Source organism: Sardina pilchardus, chromosome 4, assembly GCF_963854185.1.
Source record: "Sardina pilchardus chromosome 4, fSarPil1.1, whole genome shotgun sequence".
NCBI lineage: Eukaryota > Metazoa > Chordata > Actinopteri > Clupeiformes > Clupeidae > Sardina > Sardina pilchardus.
Genome location: NC_084997.1, coordinates 11,035,321 through 11,041,320, shown reverse-complemented (window position 1 = coordinate 11,041,320; position 6,000 = coordinate 11,035,321). Strand labels below are relative to the sequence as shown.

Here is a 6,000-nt window from a genome sequence, read left to right as displayed (position 1 = left end):
CAGGCACACGCACACACACACACACACACACACACACAAATGCACCCACACACACACACAGACAGATGCAGGCTGTTAATAAGGCCTGTCAGCATATGACTGCATTCACTAACATCTCTGTCTGGGGAAACGTGTGATCACGCAGGAGCTCAAGCCGCAGTGGAAAACAGATCAGCGCACATGAGGCAGCGGCAGCAGCGGATGTAACCCACTGATGCAACACTCGCAGCACATCTGCCAAAGGAGAGGCGATACCACCGCCACCACCAGCAACACTACCGCCCCTTATCTAAACCTCCAATCTAGGACTGACAGGATGGGAGGGCTCACAACATGCAATTACACTCGTGTGGTTTTCCCATACAATAGCGTGTACATGTACACAGATGCGCCCACTTAGACTTAGTGTTTACTGTGCAAACCTGAGACGGTATGGTTAAGCGCAGCCAGGCCGGGAGAACCTGGACGTAAATCAGCCCGTCTGTTGATTCTGAGAAAGGCATCCAAAGCCGCGGACATGTGGTTTTAATCCCAGTGTTTCCTGACTGTGTGAAGTCTGCGACCTCAAAAGTCATAATTAGGCAGTCAAGATCAGGCAGCTAAATCTCCTGCTGCACCGAGTGTGGTTCGTACTTGGCTAATAAAGTGCACACAAAGTGGGGCCTGGGGTTACGACAGGGGATCTGCTGAGCTGCTAGCGCACCCACTCGTCACTAGGGGGCGACGCACAGAGTCAGACAGGGTGTGTCCAAGGGAGAGAGGTGATTAGGGCCCAGCGGTCATCGGGACCTCATTAGAGGCTTGAGGCTCTGCTGGGATGCTATCATTAGCGATGCTCAAGAGCTCTAACTCTGAGAGCAGGTCTCTTGGGGGGCGGTGTTGCAGTCACACGAAGGGCTGAATCAGGGACAGGCTGTCAGGCGGGAATCGGCGCTCTCCTGCTCTCGCTGTCAACAGTGGGACTCTGCGACCAGGCTCTGGGTCAGGCTAATTATTTACCCGCTCCCTGCGGACCTCCGTGTCGCCCCACCTGAAATCCAGACGTGGGTTTGGCCAGGACCTAGGCGTGGTGGCGCGGAGGCCACCAGATCCAAAGGTCCCGGGGGGATGTGGAATTCAGGGCAGCTTCATGTTTACTGAGGGCTTTCTCAATTGGAGATTATACAGGAGATCGAGTAAACATTCATATGAGCAGGGAAAAACCAATGTCATGATGTTTACAAATATGCAGTGAAATGTGTGGTCACAGTAGCCATAGCAAAAGGTGGGTGGGTCATGATTCCATTTGGGCTACATCACAGTTCTAAGATCACACACAGAGAGACACACACAAACACACACGCGAGCGCATGCACACACACACACACACACACACACACACACACACACACACACACACACACACACACACACACACACACACACACACACACACACACACACACACACACACACACACACACACACACACACACGCCAAAAGATCCCTAGTCTCTACCCCTCAGCTGGAAGCTTGACTGATGGGAGGAAGGCCAAATTAATCGATAGGGTGAAAGTGCTCAGAAGTCCGACATTCCTGCGCGTCCGAGCGGTGGCCTCGGCACTGTCACCCCTCACGGCAACAAAGGGCCACTCTGACCTCTGGCACAGAAATCCACACCTGTCACCGCAGCGCAAGCTGCCTTTATAGCACCCATCAATCTGCCCTCTGAAAGACAAGCCCTCCGCCATTTTAAATCTCTATTGAAAAGGCAGTGGAGAAGGAGGGGGCCAGAGGGAGAGGCCACAGACAGCAGCTGTTTGTAGGGGACCGAGGGCTTTGAAGCACTTTGTTTTGTGAGTGTGAGTGTGAGGGGTGGGGGGGCTGCTCTGCAATTTCTTTAAACTGCCCACTTTGGTGGCAGTGGAAGTGGATGACCAAGGTGTATCCAGGACCGGCTGAGATCATGGAGCCTCTCTGAGAGACACGCGAGGCAGAGAAGGGAGGAAAGACAGGGCGCCTCGTGCAGGTCAATGGTCATTCTTCTGCTTCCCAGGAAAAATAAATGCCCCTGACCCGTCTAAAAAACCCCGTCTGACCGAAGGCATGCCGCTCCGACACAGCGACAGCTGTGGGAAAAGCCCATTGTTTGGGCGCTAATTCCCGAAAAACACCACATCCTGAAAGTTGTCATAAACAAGTCTCGGTGGAAGAGCCGAGGACATAATGGGCCTTTTGTGTTGAGTGACACTCTCAAGCTGCTCGGAGCGCACAGAGGAAGGACAAGACAGGCACCGAGGGGCTCTGTGTAGAGGATCGGTCATCATCATCGTCACCGCTCAGGGCCCGGAGACGAGAGGAGAGACGAAGAGGCCAAAATGACAGGCTGTCATGGTACAGCGCGTGCGTGAGAGAGAGAGAGAGAGAGAGAGAGAGAGAGAGAGAGAGAGTGAGAGAGAGGGAGAGAGCTGTCAACCCTCTGTCACTCTCATCTCACAAGTCGTGGCGCGGAAGGGGATCCGGAAGTCCCGAACGCACAGGTGTTGAAGTCGGGGATTAACATCTGGATCAGAGAGAGGCCGTCTCCTCGCACAGGCATCAGGTAAGGACCAGTTTCACCGAGCGGAAACCGAGAGCGGCGTCCTAATTTCAGCTTGTTGTCTTTGCACATCCCTATCACTTAGTGCCTGAGTCAGAGCTGACAATGTGATTGGCCCCCACAGGGAATTCTGCCTTGTGTGGTATTTACTTTTCAAATCATCTGTTTCCTTTACATGTACTCATCCAGAGGGGTAAGGGAACTATTGTCTTAAAACAACACGAGGGGTGAAGGACTGAACAAGAGCACAGGAAAAAGTCTTGGGGGTTAAGGAACTAAGACAATGCAGCGTTCCTTAAGACAGCTGAAAAGGTGGAAGATGGGGACAGCCAGGGGGAGAATGACTGGCCTCTCTGTGTCCGACCTTCACATATTCTTAAAGGGATAATCCGGAGTGAAATGCACTTTAGATCAATTTTTCGGACTATTGGGAGTACATACGTTGAGTTGACACCAAAATCATGTCATTCGGATGTATTTTGAGAAAGTTCGCGCTCACCGTTTTTAGCCAAAACTCGTTAGCCTGGAAGTGACCGGGGCGTGTCCTTTCGCCGCTACAAAACGCTATTTTTATACCTCTTCTACTGTTCCAAACAACACTACACTTACGTGGTAGTGAGTAGAGGTTCCCTAAAGCCAAACCGAAGTATCAGCACGTCTTTATGTGGTCGGATAGAGAGTCCAGAATGAATTTAATCGAGTCCGTACCTTTCCGGAAATGTTAGTAAAGTGTTGTGAAAACGTTGCTAGCTGCAACAGCGACATTTCCGGAAAGGTACTGACTCGATTAAATTCATTCTGGACTCTCTATCCGACCACATAAAGACGTGGGGATACTTCGGTTTGGCTTTAGGGACCCTCTACTCACTACCACGTAAGTGTAGTGTTGTTTGGAACAGTAGAAGAGGTATAAAAATAGCGTTTTGTAGCGGCGAAATGACATGCCCGAGTCACCTCCAGGCTAACGAGTTTTGGCTAAAAACGGTGAGCTCGAACTTTCTCAAAATACATCCGAATGACATGATTTTGGTGTCAACTCAACGTATGTACTCCCAATAGTCCGAAAAATTGATCTAAAGTGCATTTCACTCCGGATTATCCCTTTAAGAGTCACTTCATAGGATCTCCTATGAGCCTTTCATTGTGTCGATATCTCTGTCAGTGTCTGTCAACGACCTGTCAACAATTTTACAGCCCGCTGTCACCAACCTTACAGATCCCTTTCTCCACAAATCTGTCCATTCCTCTCTCTGTCCCTCGACATACCTCTGGTCTCGGAATGGCAATTCACAATCTTACCGACAGTAAAAGCTTTAAACACAATCAATAAACGCAACAACAAGAAAGCATTTTGGCATTTAGCTATTTAGGTGCAACACATTCACTAAGGTCATTAAGGTCCTGACCTTACAGACTTGACACACTTTAATGAACATTAATTCCTCTCCACTCTTTTTTCCGATTTTGTTCCGCTCTCCTCTCCTGCGTGTTCGAATTTAACCCCGAGTCTGTCTGGCTCCACCTCCGTCCTGCCACCCTGCCTCTGTCAACAATCGAGGGCTGCTTTCTGCCATGCACCGCTTTAAGCTTTTAATCTTTGCGAAAGAGCCATGCGTGTTGTGACCGCTTCATCGGGAGCCAAGGAGGCCGCTTGGCACCTCCGCGGGTCCCTCATGACTCGACCCTCATGGCTGCGCGCTCGGATACATTGTGCAGCCTTTATTTACACGTCTCCCCACTTTGTTAAGGCTTAAGCACTGTGTAGCTATGGCGGCAAAACACCTCTCTGCCGTTTGATGTGAGGCGCTTCTTTGTGTCGACCTTAATCGGTCTTCCTAAAAACATCTCTAATTACGTCGCTTCTCTTCCCTTGACCTTGCGACGCTGTTTTGTGTCTGCCCTCATCATATGGCCATTTTTTAGCTGTTGTGCTCGTGTAAATGTCTGGACTCCATCACACATTTAGACTCCCCCCCGCCCCCCATCACAGCCAACAGCCTTTAATGTGAAGTGCTGTCAAGTCCTGGCTTTAGAAAGAAGTAGAGGCCTGTCGGCACCTGAGGAGGCTACATCCGATGTGTTACGACATGATTTGGCAAGATTGGTAACATCACTTTTGCACAATTAAGCCTGTCTCATTACCTGTCCAATTTTCCATGACTCATTTGTCTGACTTACTGAACCCATAAGTTCTCTCTCTCTCTCTCTCTCTCTCTCTCTCTCTCTCTCTCTCTCTCTCTCTCTCTCTCTTGCTCTCTCTCTCTCTCCCTCCCTCTCTCTCTCGCCAGATCTCCACGGAGACCAAATCTGGCAATCCACCACACATACCGTCGGCATATCTTTGTCAAATGGCACTCGTTATAGCCAAGGCATATCTTTCCCATCTATCCAAATCCAGACCCACTGGAGAAGAAACAACACAAAAGCAAATGCAAGAGGTTGAGGGTTGAAATAACGAAAGGCAGGCTCTGGACTTCAAAGAGGATTGGGAAATGTCACGCATCCCCAACTCCTTTTTGACTGAGCACAATTAGAAACAACAAGGACTGACCTTTGCCAAAACTAATCAACTCTGACATAAAACATGGCTGGGGAGTTTAGCTACAGGCAACAAGGTGAATCACCTCACTGTCTGGGGATTTCACCAAACCTGTGGCAACACGAGGGGAAGTCCACCATCGGGGCTGTTTATACGTAAGAGACTCAGGGACACATTATTCCTTAACATTCAACAGCAAGCACAAATATTTAGTCTTAATCCCAGGAGAGTTTTACTCATAGGTTATCTTCGGCTCTATCAAAGAGCATCAAAATAAATAAAGGGTGCACACTGTAACGAGGTGTTGTACAAACCATATAGGACTGCCCACGTTTAAAAACCTTAACCTTCTTCTAATTCCCCAGTCACAGACATGTTCAATCCGCCTATGCACCAGCTGTGTCCACCGCAGCTCTTCTACACACTCTCTCCCTCTCTCTCCCTCTCTCTCTCTCTCTCTCTCTCTCTCTCTCTCCCTCTGCCTCACATGCTTGTGACTAAGAGTGTGTGTTTTCAGCATACAAGGGCCTAGGTCATTACAGCTGGCCACACAGGCCATTTCTGCCTCTTAATCCTGAAACGAGACTCCACAGTCACCCCCTTTTAACATCAAGCACCCACTGGCACCGGAGCACCCTGGCGCATTGTTCTGCGCCCCTGCCAATGAAAGGGAGTCATTTCCAGTAGCTTTACCACACGTCCAAAGCCCCTAAAACAGCTTGGACTGCTCCGGCAGACAACCCCCTGACTCCGTGATTAGTGCTCGTGCGTTTCGGAATCCGCTGGAGCGCCGGAGCTTTTTTTCCACCCCGCTCCTTTTATATTAATTGAGGGGTGGGATGAAGCCGCGCTAATGAGACCGCGTGTTGGTCGGCGGCCAGG

The 6,000-nt window shown here is 50.0% G+C and overlaps 1 protein-coding gene across 1 annotated transcript in view; it reads right to left on the bottom strand.

The window, feature by feature from the left end:
• col18a1a (collagen type XVIII alpha 1 chain a) overlaps positions 1 to 6,000 on the bottom strand; it is a 76,112-nt gene that overhangs the window by 48,587 nt on the left and 21,525 nt on the right. The window lies entirely within an intron of this gene.